Below are 19,625 nucleotides of genomic sequence, written 5' to 3'. Positions count from 1 at the left end.
GTTTTAGCACACGTTCAGCTCGATGACGATCCCCGGACTCCGATCCAGCAAAGTGTCAGGGAAAAGTTCTGTCAGCACGACGGCGTGGTGACAATCTTGATGTTCTACCGTCGCAGGGCTTCGCCTAAGCACCGCTACAATATTATCGAGGAGTATGGTGGAGGGGGGCACCGCACACGGCTAAGAAAACGATCACGAGGATCAACTTGTGTGTCTAGAGGTGCCCCCCGGCCCCCGTATATAAAGGAGCAAGGATGGTGTGGCCGGCCCTAGGAGGAGGCGCGCCGGAGGAGTCCTACTCCCACCGGGAGTAGGACTCCCCCTTTCCCTAGTTGGATTAGGACTTGAGGGGAAGGACGAGAGGGGGGAAAGGAAAGGGGGGGCGCCGCCCCCCTCCTTATCCAATTCGGACTTGGGGGGGGGAGGGGCGCACTGCAGCCTCTAGGCCTCCTCTCCTCTTCCTCCACTAGGCCCATTAAGGCCCATTAGGTTACCGGGGGGTACCGGTAACCTCCCGGTACTCCGATAAAATGCCAATTTCACCCGGAACACTTTCGATGTCCAAACATAGGCTTCCAATATATCAATCTTCATGTATCAACCATTTAGAGACTCCTCGTCATGTCCGTGATCACATCCGAGACTCCGAACAAACTTCGCTACATCAAAATATATAAACTCATAATGAAACTGTCATTGTAACGTTAAGCGTGCGGACCCTACGGGTTCGAGAACAATGTAGACATGAGCGAGACACGTCTCCGGTCAATAACCAATAGCGGAACCTGGATGCTCATATCGGCTCCTACATATTCTACGAAGATCTTTATCGGTCATACCGCATAACAACATACGTTGTTCCCTTTGTCATCGGTATGTTACTTGCCCGAGATTCGATCGTCGGTATCTTAATACCTAGTTCAATCTCGTTACCGGGAAGTCTCTTTACTCGTTACGTAAGACATCATCTCACAACTAACTCATTAGTTGAAATTCTTGCAAGGCTTATGTGATGTGCATTACCGAGAGGGCCGAGAGATACCTCTCCGACAATCGGAGTGACAAATCCTAATCTCGAAATACGCCAACCCAACATGTACCTTTGGAGACACCGGTAGAGCTCCTTTATAATCACCCAGTTATGTTGTAACGTTTGGTAGCACACAAAGTGTTCCTCCAGCAAACGGCAGTTGCATAATCTCATAGTCCTAGGAACATGTATAAGTCATGAAGAAAGCAATAGCAACATACTAAACGATCGGGTGCTAAGCTAATGGAATGGGTCATGTCAATCACATCATTCTCCTAATGATGTGATCCCGTTAATCAAATGACAACACATGTCTATGGTTAGGAAACATAACCATCTTCGATTAACGAGCTAGTCAAGTAGAGGCACACTAGTGACGTTTAGTTTGTCTATGTATTCACACAAGTATTATGTTTCCGGATAATACAATTTCTAGCATGAATAATAAACTTTTATCATGATATAAGGAAATAAATAATAACTTTATTATTGCCTCTAGGGCATATTTCCTTCAGTCTCCCACTTGCACTAGAGTCAATAATCTAGATTACACAGTAATGATTCTAACACCCATGGAGCTTTGGTGTTGATCATGTTTTGCTCGTGGAAGAGGCTTAGTCAACGGGTCTGCTACATTCAGATCCGTATGTATCTTGCAAATCTCTATGTCTCCCACCTGGACTAGATCCCGGATGGAATTGAAGCGTCTCTTGATGTGCATGGTTCTCTTGTGAAATCTGGATTCCTTTGCAAAGGCAATTGCACCAGTATTGTCACAAAAGAGTTTCATTGGACCCGATGCACTAGGTATGACACCTAGATCGGATATGAACTCCTTCATCCAGACTCCTTCGTTTGCTGCTTCCGAAGTGGCTATGTACTCCGCTTCACATGTAGATCCAGCCACAACGCTTTGTTTAGAACTGCACCAACTGACATCTCCACCGTTTAATATAAACACATATCCGGTTTGCGATTTAGAATCGTCCGGATCGGTGTCAAAGCTTGCATCAACGTAACCATTTACGATGAGCTCTTTGTCACCTCCATATATGAGAAACATATCCTTAGTCCTTTTCAGGTATTTCAGGATGTTCTTAACCGCTGTCCAGTGATCCACTCCTGGATTACTTTGGCACCTCCCTGCTAGACTTATAGCAAGACATACATCAGGTCTGGTACACAGCGTTGCATACATGACAGAGCCTATGGCTGAAGCATAGGGAACATCTTTCATTTTCTCTCTATCTTCTGCGGTGGTCGGGCATTGAGTCTTACTCAATTTCACACCTTGTAACACAGGCAAGAATCCTTTTTTTTCTTGACCCATTTTGAACTTCTTCAAAACTTTGTCAAGGTATGTGCTTTGTGAAAGTCCAATTAAGCGTCTTGATCTATCTCTATAAATCTTAATGCCCAATATGTAAGCAGCTTCACCGAGGTTTTTCATTGAAAAACTCTTATTCAAGTATCCCTTTATGCTATCCAGAAATTCTATATCATTTCCGATTAGTAATATATCATCTACATATAATATCAGAAATGCTACAGAGCTCCCACTCACTTTCTTGTAAATACAGGATTCTCCAAAAGTCTGTACAAAACCAAATGCTTTGATCACATTATCAAAGCGTTTATTCCAACTCCGAGAGGCTTGCACCAGTCCATAAATGGATCACTGGAGCTTGCACACTTGGTTAGCTCCCTTTGGATCAACAAAACCTTCCGGTTGCATCATATACAACTCGTCCTCCAGAAATCCATTCAGGAATGCAGTTGTGACATCCATCTGCCAAATTTCATAATCATAAAATGCGGCAATTGCTAACATGATTCAGACAGACTTAAGCATCGCTACGGGTGAGAAGGTCTCATCGTAGTCAATCCCTTGAACTTGTCGAAAACCTTTTGCGAAAAGTCGAGCTTTGTAGACAATAACATTACCGTCAACGTCAGTCTTCTTCTTGAAGATCCATTTATTCTCAATTGCTTGCCGATATTTGGGCAAGTCAACCAAAGTCCACACTTTGTTCTCATACATGGATCCCATCTCAGATTCATGGCTTCAAGCCATTTTGCGGAATCTGGGCTCACCATCGCTTCTCCATAGTTCGTAGGATCATCATGATCTAGTAGCATGACTTCCAGAACAGGATTACCGTACCACTCTGGTGCGGATCTTACTCTGGTTGATCTACGAGGTTCAGTAGTATCTTGTTCTGAAGGTTCATGATCATCATCATTAGCTTCCTCACTAATTGGTGTAGGTGTCATAGAAACCGGTTTCTGTGATGTACTACTTTCCAATAAGGGAGCAGGTACAGTTACCTCATCAAGTTCTACTTTCCTCCCACTCACTTCTTTCGAGAGAAACTCCTTCTCTAGAAAGTTTCCGAATTTAGCAACAAAAGTCTTGCCTTCGGATCTTTGATAGAAGGTGTATCCAATAGTTTCCTTTGGATATCCTATGAAGACACATTTCTCCGATTTGGGTTCGAGCTTATCAGGTTGAAGCTTTTTCACATAAGCATCGCAGCCCCAAACTTCTAGAAACGACAACTTTGGTTTCTTGCCAAACCACAGTTCATAAGGCGTCGTCTCAACGGATTTTGATGGTGCCCTATTTAACGTGAATGCGGCTGTCTCTAAAGCATAACCCCAAAATGATAGCGGTAAATCAGTAAAAGACATCATAGATCGCACCATATCTAGTAAAGTACAATTACGACATTCGGACACACCATTACGCTGTGGTGTTCCGGGTGGCGTGAGTTGCAAAACTATTCCGCATTGTTTCAAATGTACACCAAACTCGTAACTCAAATATTCTCCTCCACGATCAGATCGTAGGAATTATATTTTCTTGTTACGATGATTTTCAGCTTCACTCTGAAATTCTTTGAACTTTTCAAATGTTTCAGACTTATGTTTCATTAAGTAGATATACCCATATCTGCTTAAGTCATCTGTGAAGGTGAGAAAATAACGATATCCGCCATGAGCCTCAACATTCATCGGACCACATACATCTATATGTATGATTTCCAACAAATCTGTTGCTCTCTCCATAGTACCGGAGAACGGTGTTTTGGTCATCTTGCCCATAAGGCACGGTTCGCAAGTACCAAGTGATTCATAATCAAGTGGTTCCAAAAGTCCATCAGTATGGAGTTTCTTCATGCGCTTTACACCGATATGACCTAAACGGCAGTGCCACAAATAAGTTGCACTATCATTATCAACTCTGCATCTTTTGGCTTCAATATTATGAATATGTGTGTCACTACTATCGAGATTTAATAAGAATAGACCTCTCTTCAAGGGTGCATGACCATAAAAGATATTACTCATATAAATAGAACAACCACTATTCTCTGATTTAAATGAATAACCGTCTCGCATCAAACAAGATCCAAATATAATGTTCATGCTCAACGCTGGCACCAAATAACAATTATTTAGGTCTAATACTAATACCGAAGGTAGATGTAGAGGTAGCGTGTCGACCATGATCACATTGACTTTGGAACCATTTCCTACGCGCATTGTCACCTCGTCCTTAGCCAATCTTCGCTTAATCCGTAGTCCCTGTTTCGAGTTGCAAATATTAGCAACAGAACCAGTATCAAATACCCAGGTGCTACTGCGAGCATTAGTAAGGTACACATCAATAACATGTATATCATATATACCTTTGTTCACCTTGCCATCCTTCTTATCCGCCAAATACTTGGGGCAGTTCCGCTTCCAGTGACCAGTCTGATTGCAGTAGAAGCACTCAGTTTTAGGCTTAGGTCCAGATTTGGGTTTCTTCTCCTGAGCAGCAACTTGCTTGCTGTTCTTTTTGAAGTTCCCCTTTTTCTTCCCTTCGCCCTTTTTCTTGAAACTAGTGGTCTTGTGGACCATCAACACTTGATGCTCCTTCTTGATTTCTACCTCCGCAGCTTTCAGCATGGTGAAGAGCTAGGGAATTGTCTTATTCATCCCTTGCATATTATAGTTCATCACGAAGCTCTTGTAGCTAGGTGGAAGTGATTGGAGAATTCTGTCAATGACGCAATCATCTGGAAGATTAACCCCCAATTGAATCAAGTGATTATTATACCCAGACATTTTGAGTATATGCTCACTGACAAAACTGTTCTCCTCCATCTTGCAGCCATAGAACTTATTGGAGACTTCATATCTCTCAATCCGGGCATTTGCTTGAAATATTAACTTCAACTCCTGGAACATCTCATATGCTCCATGACGTTCAAAACGTCGTTGATGTCCCGATTCTAAGCCGTAAAGCATGGCACACTGAACTATCGAGTAGTCATCAGCTTTGCTCTGCTAGACGTTCATAACATATGGTGTTGCTCCAGCAGCAGGCCTGGCACCTTGCGGTGCTTCCAGGACGTAATTCTTCTATGCATCAATGAGGATAATCCTCAAGTTACGGACCTAGTCCGTGTAATTGCTACCATCATCTTTCAACTTTGCTTTCTCAAGGAACGCATTAAAATTCAATGGAACAACAACACGGGCCATCTATCTACAATCAAACATAAATAAGCAAGATACTATCAGGTACTAAGTTCATGATAAATTTAAGTTCAATTAATCATATTACTAAAGAACTCCCACTTAGATAGACATCCCTCTAATCCTCTAAGTGATCACGTGATCCAAATCAAGTAAACCATGTCCGATCATCACGTGAGATGGAGTAGTTTCATTGGTGAACATCACTATGTTGATCATATCTACTATATGATTCACGCTCGACCTTTCGGTCTCCGTGTTCCGAGGCCATATCTCCATATGCTTGGCTCGTCAAGTATAACCTGTGTATTCCGCGTGTGCAACTGTTTTGCACCCATTGTATTTGAACGTAGAGCCTATCACACCCGATCATCACGTGGTGTCTCAGCACGAAGAACTTTCGCAACGGTGCATACTCAGGGAGAACACTTCTTGATAATTAGTGAGAGATCATCTTAAAATGCTACCGTCAATCAAAGCAAGATAAGATGCATAAAAGATAAACATCACATGCAATAAATATAAGTGATATGATATGGCCATCATCATCTTGTGCTTGCGATCTCCATCTTCGAAGCACCATCATGATCACCATCGTCACCGGCGCGACACCTTGATCTCCATCGTAGCATCGTTGTCGACTCGCCAATCTTATACTTCTATGACTATCGCTACCGCTTAGTGATAAAGTAAAGCATTACAGGGCGATTGCATTGCATACAATAAAGCGACAACCATATGGCTCCTGCAAGTTGCCGAAAACTCGGTTACAAAACATGATCATCTCATACAATAAAATTTAGCATCATGTCTTGACCATATCACATCACAACATGCCCTGCAAAAACAAGTTAGACGTCCTCTACTTTGTTTGTTGCAAGTTTTACGTGGCTGCTACGGGCTTAAGCAAGAACCAATATTACCTACGCATCAAAAACCACAACGATAGTTTGCCAAGTTGGTGTTGTTTTAACCTTCGCAAGGACCGGGCGTAGCCACACTCGGTTCAACTAAAGTTGGAGAAACTGACACCCGCTAGCCACCTGTGTGCAAAGCACGTCGGTAGAACCAATCTCGCGTAAGCGTACGCGTAATGTCGGTCCGGGCCGCTTCATCCAACAATACCGCCGAACCAAAGTATGACATGCTGGTAAGCAGTATGACTTATATCGCCCACAACTCACTTGTGTTCTACTTGTGCACAACATCAACACATAAAACCTAGGCTCGGATGCCACTGTTGGAGAACGTAGTAATTTCAAAAAAATCCTACGCACACGCAAGATCATGGTGATGCATAGCAACATGAGGTGAGAGTGTTGTCTACGTACCCTCGTAGACCGATAGCGGAAGCGTTATGACAACGCGGTTCATGTAGTCATACGTCTTCATGGCCCGACCGATCAAGCATCGAAACTACGGCACCTCCGAGTTTTAGCACACGTTCAGCTCGATGACGATCCCCGGACTCCGATCCAGCAAAGTGTCAGGGAAGAGTTCCGTCAGCACGACGGCATGGTGACGATCTTGATGTTCTGCCGTCGCAGGGCTTCGCCTAAGCACCGCTACAATATTATTGAGGAGTATGGTGGAGGGGGGCACCGCACACGGCTAACAAAACGATCATGAGGATCAACTTGTGTGTCTAGAGGTGCCCCCCTGCCCCCCGTATATAAAGGAGCAAGGGGGGTGCAGCTGGCCCTAGGAGGAGGTGCGCCGGAGGAGTCCTACTCCTACCGGGAGTAGGACTCCCCCCTCCTCCTTTCCCTAGTTGGATTAATTAGGACTTTGCCGGAAGGAGGAGAGGGGGAAAGGAAAGGGGGGGCGCCACCCCTCCTCCTTGTCCAATTCGGACTTGGGGGGGGGGAGGGGCACGCGGCAGCCCCTAGGCCTCCTCTCCTCTTCCTCCACTTGGCCCATTAAGGCCCATTAGGTTACCGGGGGGTTCCAGTAACCTCCCGGTACTCCGGTAAAATGCCGATTTCACCCGGAACACTTCTGATGTCCCAACATGGGCTTCCAATATATCAATCTTCATGTCTCGACCATTTTGAGACTCCTCGTCATGTCCGTGATCACATCCGGGACTCTGAACAAACTTCAGTATATTAAAATATATAAACTCATAATGAAACGGTCATCGTAACGTTAAGCGTGCGGACCCTACGGGTTCGAGAACAATGTAGACATGACCGAGACACGTCTCCGGTCAATAACCAATAGCGGAACCTGGATGCTCATATTGGCTCCTACATATTCTACGAAGATCTTTATCGGTCAGACTACATAACAACATACGTTGTTCCCTTTGTCATCGGTATGTTACTTGCCCGAGATTCGATCGTCAGTATCTTAATACCTCGTTCAATCTCGTTACCGGCAAGTCTCTTTACTCGTTCTGTAATACATCATCTCACAACTAACTCATTAGTTGCAATGCTTGCAAGGCTTATGTGATGTGCATTACCGAGAGGGCCCAGAGACACCTCTGCGACAATCGGAGTGACAAATCCTAATCTCGAAATACACCAACCCAACATGTACCTTTGGAGACACCTGTAGAGATCCTTTATAATCACCCAGTTACATTGTGACGTTTGGTAGCACACAAAGTGTTCCTCCGGCAAACGGGAGTTGCATAATCTTATAGTCATAGGAACATGTATAAGTCATGAAGAAAGCAATAGCAACATACTAAACGATCGGGTGCTAAGCTAATGGAATGGGTCATGTCAATCACATCATTCTCCTAACGATGTGATCCCGTTAATCAAATGACAACACATGTCTATGGTTAGGAAACATAACCATCTTCGATTAACGAGCTAGTCAAGTAGAGGCACAGTAGTGACGTTTAGTTTGTCTATGTATTCACACAAGTATTATGTTTCCAGATAATACAATTCTAGCATGAATAATAAACTTTTATCATGATATAAAGAAATAAATAATAACTTTATTATTGCCTCTAGGGCATATTTCCTTCACGAGGTCCCTCCCTCTCTCACCGAGGACCGCGGGCTAAGCGCGAAGCGCCTAGCGCATTCGGTGAGTTCTATACATCCGGTAGGATATTTATTTCCCCTAGATTAACCATGTGCAGGGTCTGAGCTCCATGCCTTTGACAGGACTGGGTGGAGACGTCGGGCAGATTAACTGTTCGGCCCCTCTGACCGAAGACACTGCGGACGCTCTCCTGACGGAGATGCTGACTCCGTCTCCTTACAAGGTGCCGGAGAAGACCAAGAAGGCCAAGGGAACCCGAAAGAGTACCCGACACCAGGTGTTATTGGACTCATCGTCCGATAACTCCGCGACGGACTCCTCCCCCGAAGACGAGGAGGAAGATGAAGATGCTCCCCCTTCAGTCGGGGGAGACAAGAAAAGGAAGGACGCCCCATCCGGGGGGCGAAGGGTCCAAGAAGGGGAGAACCCTCCTTCCGGACTACTCCACCACCGTCACCGAAGGCGAAGACGAGTGGATGCTCAGGGCCAAGCCCCTGACGAAGTCGTAAGTATTCGGATACCAGAGAAACTCATAGCATACCTTCGTCGCACTGCTTCCCCTAACGCCGAATATGATTATGCAGACCGCCCCAAGCCCATATCGACGTATCTTCGTCGGGAGGCTCCTTGGACTCGTCGGATATGGATAGCGATCCACTTCCGACCGCCACCTTCCCGTGCCCTACGGACAATGCTGAGGTATTGTCTCAAGAGGCACTAGGTCGAGGGGAGACAATCCCGGAGGCGCCTCAAGGCGACCTTCCAGACTCCGGGAGTAAGGCTCCCGAGGGCTCCGAGTTCGGCCCTCAGCCGAACACCGCACTGGAACCCCCAGTGGTTCCAGACTCGGGCAGGCGGCCTCCTTCCAAAAGGGGCAAGACGCCTGTGCCGGTGACCTCTGCCCATCCAGGGGCACCGGAAAATCTGCTGGGAGCGCTTCGCAGCGCTTCCATTGACAAAGAGCACCGCACTATTATGAGTGCGGTGATCCAGAAGGTTTAGTCCGCCAAGAGCGGACTGACTGAAGCCTGTGCCAGCCTTCTAACAGGCTTTGAGGTAAGTATATGAAATATAGGAAAAATATTACCACATAGACAGTAGCCCCTGATGCTCTGTTCGGTGTTCACAAAGAAAAGCCGAACAGAGGATCAAACAATATCGCAGGAGTCTAATATAAGTATGTCTATATGCGTATGCAGGCTTCGCTGCTGGCCTCTGCCGCACTGACTACGGAGGTCGCCGTACTGAAGCAGGACCTCAAAGGGTCCAAGGAAGAGCTCGGCCTTGCCAAGAGGCAGCTCGAGGAGAACAAAGGTAAGTAGTACCTGATCTATGGATATATATAAAAAGAATGCGATTGCAAAATGACAGGATCATCGTAAATTTGCCAGGGGCCACGACCGAGGTGGCGACCCTGAAGCAAGCGCTATCCAAGGCCGAAAACAAAGCAGCCCAGGAGCGCACCGAGCGGTAAAAACAAGAGGCACGGGTGGGCGAGGTGCAGCTAGAGCTCCACGCTCTCGTGACGAAGCACGAGGCGTTGGAGCTTGACTTGAAGACGCGAGAGTCCAAGCTTGCCGCGGCCCTTGAGAGTGCAAAGAGTGCCAAGGGCGAAGCCCAAAAGGCCCTCCAGAACATTGATGCGATGAAGAATATAGCGGCGGGTAAGGCATTCTATATGCAAAGCAAGCATGTGAAAGTAAATTACTTGTTACTTAGCGAATCCGGTGCTCTCCAGGAGCATTCGCAGATTTGCCCCGCAGCGTGTCGGATGTCGCACAGTTTTACCAGGCCGAGGAGGGAAGCTCAACGGAGAAGCTGTTCTGGTCTCAGTATACTGGGACCGAACACCCGATGCCTCTGAGCGACCAGCTGAAACAACTGGTCGAGCTGCACAAGGTGGATGTCGTGGTTTTGTCACGACAGATGTCCTAGAGAAAGGACTTAGTCGTGGAGCCATCACTATGGGTTAGCTTGAAGGGGTTAAAGCGGACACAAGGACGCAAGAGAGTTTATACTAGTTCGGCCCCTTCAATGAAGGTAAAAGCCTACGTCTAGTTGTGATGGAATTGATGGGTGTTTCGATGACTAGGGAGCAAATAAGCTTCGCGTATGTCTCGAGTTGTTGTCTCTCTTTGAACCGCCACCGGGTCGTCCCCTTATATACATGGGTGACGCCCGTCGGTTTACAGAGTCCCGATACTGGCTCATAGATGCGTCCGGTTCGGTCTCCACTATTCCTAACTTATAACACAAGTTACATACCGACGCCGGTTTATAGCTATAGGCCTTAAACTGATTATGGGCCTTTAGCTCTCATCTGCCCTCATGGGCTTTTATCACACTCAACTACTGATGAAGTTAACCCGGCTTGTCCTGGCCGGTTTACGCCCAGTAGCAAAATCCCCAACATTAGGCCCCAAATTGATTTGAACAAGTTCATGTCAATTCTTAGCAAATATCTTCATCTTCAACATCTTCTTGTATTTTGTTGAACCGCCGTGATGTCATCTTCTCTGCTCGCGGTAGACCGGTGTGACGTCACTGGTTATAAAGAACCTTATCCTGTTAACAAGCCTGCGACAATTAAGGCCGCAGCTTTGTTTCCAAACTCGCGGCTCCTTGATTCTCGCGCCTAACATATCCCTTTCTTTATAAATAGGACCGAAGGGTCATTTCCTTTCTCTTTCCCTCCGACCCCTTCTGCTTCATCTTCCTCGCGTCGCCCAGCTTCGGAGCTCCGCTGCCACCGTCGACCTCTGCATCAACCTTGGCCGCTGCATCAACCTGAGCACACGAGAGCATCGCGGCGACCTTCCGCTTCTTCCTCAGCTCCGATAAATCTTCTTTCCTTTCCCCCGCAGATCTGTTCTAGGGTTTCCTCGTTCGTCGAAGTTCATCGAGACTCTGGCGCTGTTCTTCCTTTGTTTCTTCTTTAGCCCATGAATAAAACTTCAAACCTCATGTATTCTCCGTAATGGCTTATCTTCTGTTACCAAAGCAAACCTTTATGCGCATAAAACACTGATCTGGTCCCTTGTGAATTGCTTTGAGATCGATCTTTTAGGTCTAAATCCTTTTATTTTCCTGTCTTACGGTAGATCCAAAATTTCACTTCGACCTTATGAAATCTGTTTTTACCTTCCTTAGTCATTCTTGCCTTAGATCTGTATCCTCTTTACCACATAGGCGGTTCACCTTTGAAAAAGCAATCTATCATATATCATTAGTCCCCTTGTTGAACCGCCGGGATGCTGTTGCTTCATAAACTCCTGTTTAGATAGATCTGCTTCCAGTTTAACATTGCACATATCAATGTACTTTGTAGATTTCATCATGGCCAAGCAAGTGTATGAGTGCAATTGGGTCCCTTCTCGCGTCACAGAGGATCAACTGGACGATTTAGTCCTGATTGGCGCCTTGGGCAGCAAAGACACCGTCCATTGGAGGGCTCCTGGCAAAGAATGCACCCCCATACCTCGAGAGGGAGAGGTTGTTGTTTTCGTAGACCACTTAGCCCGGGGTTTTAAACCGCCCGGTTCTAAATTCTACCGGGATGTTCTAGCTGATTTTCAACTCCATCCGCAAGACACTGGCCCCAACTCTGTTACAAATATGTGCCACTTCCAAGTGCTCTGTGAGGTGTTCTTTCAAGAGGAGCCCACAGTGGAATTATTCAGAGATCTTTTCCATCTAAACCGCCGTACTGAGTTTACTGATGGCTCTAATATGGAGTTGGGTGGCATGGCGATTCAAAAAAGGAAAGAGGTCACATACCCTCACGCCAAGCTGCACAGTCACCCCAAGGAGTGAAATCAGACATGGTTCTACTGCAAAGATACCTCACCTGCTGGTGAGAATCCCTTGCCTGGCTTTCGTCCGGAGCGGCTCAGCAATACCCATCCTTTTCCTCAACGATTGACTGCCCAGGAGAGAAGCAAATATGCTCCTCAACTATCAAAGCTCAGAGCCTTTATGGACAACGGTTTAACAGGGGTTGACCTTGCTCGCTGTTGGATATCATGGAGCATACTGCCCCTTAGTCAGCGCTCCGGTTTGATGTGCGAATATACTGATAGTGTGGATGACCCACTGGGACATTCAAGACTCCAGCTCTTCGGTGAATAAATCACAGAGGATGTGCATAAGATACTGAATGAACCGGAGCACATCTGCGCTAGAACCGGCCTGCTTCCCTTCTATGCCACCAACAAACCGCCAACTGTAAGACTTTGATTTTTCTCTTTGCTGAATCTGTTATTGATATGTCTGGTCATTGTTTTTAATATCAGTGTCTGCATAACCAGGGCGATGATCCGTTTTGGAGCAAAAAGCTGCCGCAGGAGAAACCAGAGAAAACAGATAAACCGGAAAGAGCAACACGGCAAAAATCTAAAGCTGTGAAGAAGACTGCCCACCGGAAAAGAACCACTGCCTCTTCTAATCCGGCCCCTAATGACGAGGTGGATAATCCGGACTTTGAGGTAGAGCTTGACTCACTTGGTTTATTTTTCATGCATCTTATTGATGATGATATTTGTGAGGATGATGCCGAAGCCAGCCATGCGGATGTTGCAAAGGTAATTATTCTCTCTTCCGATTCAGAAACTTTGCCTTCACAAAAAATCCGTCAGGCAAACCGGAAAGTTAAATTTTCTCATCCTCTTGCTTATTTGGATCCTTAACTTCTTATGAAGACTCAACAACACGAAGCTCGCCGTACCACCCGGCACAGCAGCCAGGTAGTTACCTCCGCCGGTTTACCGAACAGTCTGGTTCGGAAACGTCATTCCGAGGTCTCTAATTCGCTTGTCACTACTTGTCCTAAAGCGGGCTGCTTTCGTCAACCTCTTAATCCGTCTGACTCCAATTATCAAGTTATTTCCCACTCATCTTCTGGCGAGTCATCGGCTACTCAGCTCCCACCGCTCAAAATGGTGCTTGGGTAAGCTATATTTATTGTGATGTTTGCAGTATATTGCCTTAGAACATATGCTATATTTAATTTTGTTATTCTTCTCAGGGCCAAACCTAGGCCGAGCAAGAAGGCCCGCCTGGATAAAGCGGCCGAAGAAGATGTCATTCTTGAACCAGGCACCACACCCAATCTTGAAGCGGCTATTCCTGACGATATTCCCAATGATCCACCGCAGCCAGATGATGATCTTACTACTGAGGAAAGACCTACTGATACCTCAGGTCCTATCCATCAGCCCACAGGTTCCCTCCGGGTTGAAAGCTCCACCGGTCCCACAAAACCTACTGACAAGCCAATAGCTCCAGTGCAAACCGGCGGTACCAATGATGATGAAGTTGTCATTACTGGCACTGGCCATACTGAGCCAAGGAATCCTGTCGCTTTATCCAAACATTCTGCCAAGGAAGAATTAGCTGCTTTTGGCAAAGGCAAGTGGAATGCTAATCTGACGTCTTACGCTGCTCTGAACGCCCAAGATATCCATTCCGGCTATCTGAACCGGCTGTATACCAGCCGTGACTATGAAGCCGGTCTGGTTAACATGATGAAGGATAAATATGAGGTAGCTTCCATATGCTCCTTCCTGCTTGTATGCTTTCATTCTTGCTGACTCTCTTAGCCCCTAAGGGCCGATTTGAAATATCCTTCCAAACCGGAACTTAATAATATGAATCTTGATGCTTTGAAATTTGCTAATGTAGTCCCCAAGGGCCGATTCAACTTAGCGTAGTTAAACCAGTACTTTAAGTAATTGAAACTGCCGCATCAGAATACATATGATCAAATAGCCATTATCCCCCAAGTGCCAAGTTGAATACTTGTATTGAGCTTGGGACTTTGTAAACAATTGAAAGATGAAGATCGAATATGCATTAGCCCCCAAGTGCCAAGTTGAATACTTGTATTGAGCTTGGGACTTTGTAAACAATTGAAAGATGTAGATCAAATATGCATTAGCCCCCAAGTGCTAAGCGCATAACTTGTTATGTGGTTGGTACTTGAATCCTTCTACCGATTTGTTGAAACATATATCTGTATGCCTGCAGGCGGAGCTGAAGGCGAAAGAAAGCCAAGTCATCGATCTGTGAGAAAACCTGAAAACCCAACATGCTGAAACCTCCAAGGCAAAAGAGGAATTGACCAGTGCCTTAAGCGCCATGGAACAACTTAAGGAGAACTTCAAGAAGAAACGGGCGAATTGGGCCACTGAAAAGTCCGCTTTGATCAAACGAGCCGAGGATGCCGAGGCTGCACTGAAACCAGTGACGGATGAACTGACCAGCATAAAGCGGCACATTCATGCCATGACCGCTGCTATCTTTGGTAAGCCAGCTTGCCTTCTGAATTGGTTCTGCCTTCTTACAGAGTCGCCGGTTTATTAACCTTTTATGGTATTTCAGGGACACGCATTGGTCACTTGGGGTCAGATGTGCGGAAGAAATTGAAAGCCGCCTATACCTTGGTTGAACAATTGTATACTGGTGCCCAGCGGATCATCTGTACCGCGTCTCATAACAAACTGGCGCCTACTTTGATTTAAGATACTTTGATGAAACTATCAGTGCTTCCTGCCCGGGTTGAAGAGCTGAAGAAATCTGCTGCTCGAAACGGTGCAATCAATGCTTTAATCCGGGTAAAATCCTGGGTGCCGGATTTTGATCCTATTGAAGCGGCTCAAGGTTATCCCAGTTTGAAGGAAGACGGGTCAGAATTTGGTGAAGCGAATCTGCGAGCCATAAACCGGGAGGTACGTCCATTAGCTTGTCAACTGGCTGAGGAAGCAGATTTGTCTCATTATCAAGCCCAATATGACAGCTAGAACAAGCGAATAGCTGCACCAATCCTTGAATCGGAAAACCTGATCCCTCCAATCCGTAAGCATACTTACGCTCCTGATATTGACCCGTCTTCGCTAATCCATGACGAAGCTGTTTTTCAAGCATTGATGGCAATCGACTGGACAACTGTGGATTTTCAGCCACTGGGTAGAGAAACGGAAGCTGAAGCGACGCAGGATGACCCACAACCATCGGGCCAGGCTGGTGGCCAAGCTTAAACCGGACGCTGGTTTTAAAACTGTCTCTCCTTTGTGCAAAACAATTATGTTATTATGGGCACCATGTTGCCTTGTAATAGGCTAGCTGATACCTTTGATGTTGATATGCCTTCGCGCATAACTTGTTCTTCCTGTGGTAATGAACTTTCCAAAATACTTTCTGAAATAAGAAATTCGTTAAGTGCCACCGCGGTTGTACCGTCAAGCGGAATATGATGTTTGTATATATAAAGTCAAAACATCCAAAACAAAATTTTAAGTATATGATCAAAAAATTTGAGATACATAATACCTGCCACCATTGAGTGTGAAGTTGGCTTGGCCAACCTTGAAGCGGAGCTTTTGCAAACCCACACTATTGGAGGAAATAACAACTCCTGTATATGTATATGACACTGGTTACCATGTAAACCGTGCCGGGTTATAATGAACACCGTGTTACTCCATAAGAGGATGTTAACAACAAGGATCAAACCGGACAAATAGTCTCCGGATTGACGTGAAATGTGTTCCGTCAATTGATTGGTTAAAAAACTTTGTCGGTTTAAAGAACACAATAAAAAGCAAAAACCCCCCTTCAAAGAAAAGTATGAAGCAAAAGCAACGAAAAAAACGTTTGCCAAAAAAGATTTATTTAAGCTGATCAAATGGCGTAACCATGGCCAAACACGACCAAGCTCCCGTTAGGTGTAACTATGGTTCTAGTTAGCCAGGTCCCCAAGTGATTCTTGTGGCATTTTATGCCGACCAAATGGCGTGGTCATGGTTCGGGTTCGACCAAGCCCCAAGTGATTCTGTGGCCTTAGGCCGATCAAGAGGCATGACTGGTTCAGACATGACCAAGTCCCCAAGTGATCTGGTGGCTTTCGCCTATCAAGAGGCATGGTATTGGTACGGACACGACCAATCCTCCAAGTGATATAACACGATGCTTTTAGCAAAGCGAACTCAAGGGGTAAACCGGAGGCCGCTTTAGAGCAACTCCGTGTAACCTCACATGATGTAAAAGAACAGATACCCCGCTTTAGCTGAGGTTCCGGTTTATTTTACTTAATCATAATATATACATTGTATGTACATAAGTATAGCCAATGGCTCGGGTATAGTAAGGCCGAATATGAGCTATATTCCACGGCCTGTTAGTCTCCTCCTCTGATGTACATGAGTCCTTATGCTCTCGAATATCGATCAGATAGTATGACCCGTTGTGCAGATTCTTGCTGACCACGAAAGGCCCCTCCCAAGGTGGGGATAGCTTATGCATATCAGTCTGATCTTGGATGAGCCGAAGCACCAAATCTCCTTCCTGAAAGGCTCTGGTTCTGACTCGGCGACTGTGATAACGACGAAGATCCTGCTGGTAAATCACCGACCGGGCGGCTGCGATGTCACGCTCTTCATCCAACTGGTCCAAAGCATCTTGTCGTGATGTCTCGTTGTCCGCTTCAACATAAGCCGTGACACGAGGTGAGTCATGACGGATATCGCTGGGGAGAACCGCCTCCGCTCCATAAACCATGAAGAACGGTGTGTATCCTGTTGATCTGTTGGGTGTTGTATTGATGCTCCATAACACAGATGGTAATTCTTCTACCCAACAACCCGGCGTTCTCTGCAAAGGAACCATGAGCCGGGGCTTGATGCCTCTCAAGATCTCTTGATTAGCTCTTTCTGCTTGACTATTGGATTGTGGATGTGCCACTGATGAAACGTCGAGCCGGATGTGCTCCCGTTCACAGAACTCCTTCATAGCACCTTTGGATAAATTGGTACCATTATCTGTGATAATACTGTGCGGAAAGCCAAACCGGAAAATCACCTTTTTGATGAACTGAACCGCCGTGGCCACATCACACTTGCTAACAGGTTCTGCCTCCACCCACTTTGTAAACTTGTCCACCGCCACCAGGAGGTGGGTCTTCTTATCTTTGGACCTTTTGAAAGGCCCAACCATATCTAGCCCCCAAGTCGCAAACGGCCAAGTAATTGGAATCATCCTCAATTCTTGAGCCGGTACATGAGCACGTCTTGAAAACCTTTGGCAACCATCACATCGTCTGACCAGATCCTTCGCATCAGCATGAGCAGTTAACCAATAGAAACCATGGCGAAACGCTTTGGCTACCAGAGACTTTGAACCGGCATGGTGACCACAATCTCCTTCGTGGATCTCCCACAAAATTTCACGGCCTTCTTCAGGAGACACGCAACATTGAAAAGCTCCTGATACACTGCAATGATGCAACTCACCGTTGATGACAGCCATGGACTTGGATCGCTGGATTATCTGTCGGGCCAGAATCTCATCTTCTGGCAACTCGCCCCAGTTCTTGTACGCCAGATAAGGAAGTGTCCAATCCGGAATAACATGAAGAACTGCCACCAATTGAGCCTCCGGATCAGGAATGGCCAAATCCTCTTCACCAGGGATCTTCACCGACGGGTTGTGCAGCACATCCAGAAAAACATTGGGTGGGACCAGTTTGCACTGAGAGCCCAGCCGGCTTAAAGTGTCCGCCGCTTCATTTTTCCGCCAGTCCACGTGGTCCACCTGATAGCCTCTGAAATAACCTGCAACAATATCCACCTCACGACGATATGCTGCCATGATTGGGTCCTTGGAGTCCCAAGTGCCAGACACTTGCTGAGCCACAAGGTCCGAATCACCGAAGCACTTAACTCGACTTAGATTCATCTCCTTAGCCATCCGAAGACCATGGAGCAAGGCTTCATACTCAGCTGCATTGTTAGTACAAGGGAACATTAAACGGAGAACATAACAAAACTTATCACCTCGTTTGGAAGTTAATACGACTCCAGCCCCCGAGCCTTCCAACTGCCTGGATCCGTCAAAATGGATGGTCCAATACGTATGATCCGGCTTTTCTTCAGGTGCTTGCATTTCCGTCCAATCATTGATGAAATCAACAAGTGCTTGAGACTTAATCGCTGTCCGAGGCACATATTTCAAACCGTACGGCCCCAGCTCTATAGCCCACTTTGCAATCCGGCCAGTTGCTTCCCGGTTCTGAATGATATCTCCCAAAGGAGCAGAACTGACCACCATAATTGGGTGCCCTTGGAAGTATTGCTTAAGCTTCCGGCTTGCCATAAAAACTCTGTACACCAGCTTCTGCCAATGCGGATACCTTTGCTTGGACTCAATGAGTACCTCGCTGATATATTAGACTGGACGTTGAACCGGATGCTCCTTACCTTCCTCCTTTCATTCCACCACAATAGCCACGCTGACCGCATGAGCATTAGCAGCAACATATAGCAACAACGGCTCCTTGTCAATGGGAGCGGCGAGCACAGGCGGATTGGCCAATTGCCGCTTTAAGTCCTCAAATGCTTCATCAGCAGCAGAACTCCAGACGAACTGATCCGTCTTCTTCAACATCTGATACAAAGGGATCGCCTTCTCACCAAGGCGGCTGATAAACCGGCTTAACGCGGCAATCCGGCCTGCCAGGCATTGAACATCATTGATACACTTCGGTTTAGCCAGGGAGGTGATGGCTGTGATCTTCTTCGGATTAGCCTCAATTCCCATGTTGGACACCAGAAAACCCAATAACTTGCCCGTCGGTACACCAAAGACACACTTGTCCGGATTAAGCATCATCTTGTACGTCCTTAGGTTATCAAAGGTTTCCTTCAAATCATCAACCAGAATCTCCTTCTCCCTGGATTTAACCACGATATCATCCACGTAAGCATGTACATTACGGCCAATCTGCTTGTGAAGACAATTTTGTACACACCGTTGATAAGTTGCCTCGGCACTTTTGAGCCCAAAGGGCATAGACACATAGCAGAAGGCTCCAAAGGGAGTTATGAATGCCGTCCTCTCCTGGTCCTTAACTGTCATTTTGATCTGATGATAGCCAGAATATGCATCCAAAAAACTTAAATGCTCACAACCCGCTGTAGCATCAATGATTTGATCAAGACGGGGGAGGGCAAAAGGATCTGCTGGACAAGCTTTATCAAGATCTGTGTAATCCACACACATACGCCAGGTG

Source organism: Triticum dicoccoides, chromosome 4A (assembly GCF_002162155.2).
Source record: "Triticum dicoccoides isolate Atlit2015 ecotype Zavitan chromosome 4A, WEW_v2.0, whole genome shotgun sequence".
Taxonomy (NCBI): domain Eukaryota; kingdom Viridiplantae; phylum Streptophyta; class Magnoliopsida; order Poales; family Poaceae; genus Triticum; species Triticum dicoccoides.
This window is presented reverse-complemented; position numbering follows the sequence as displayed.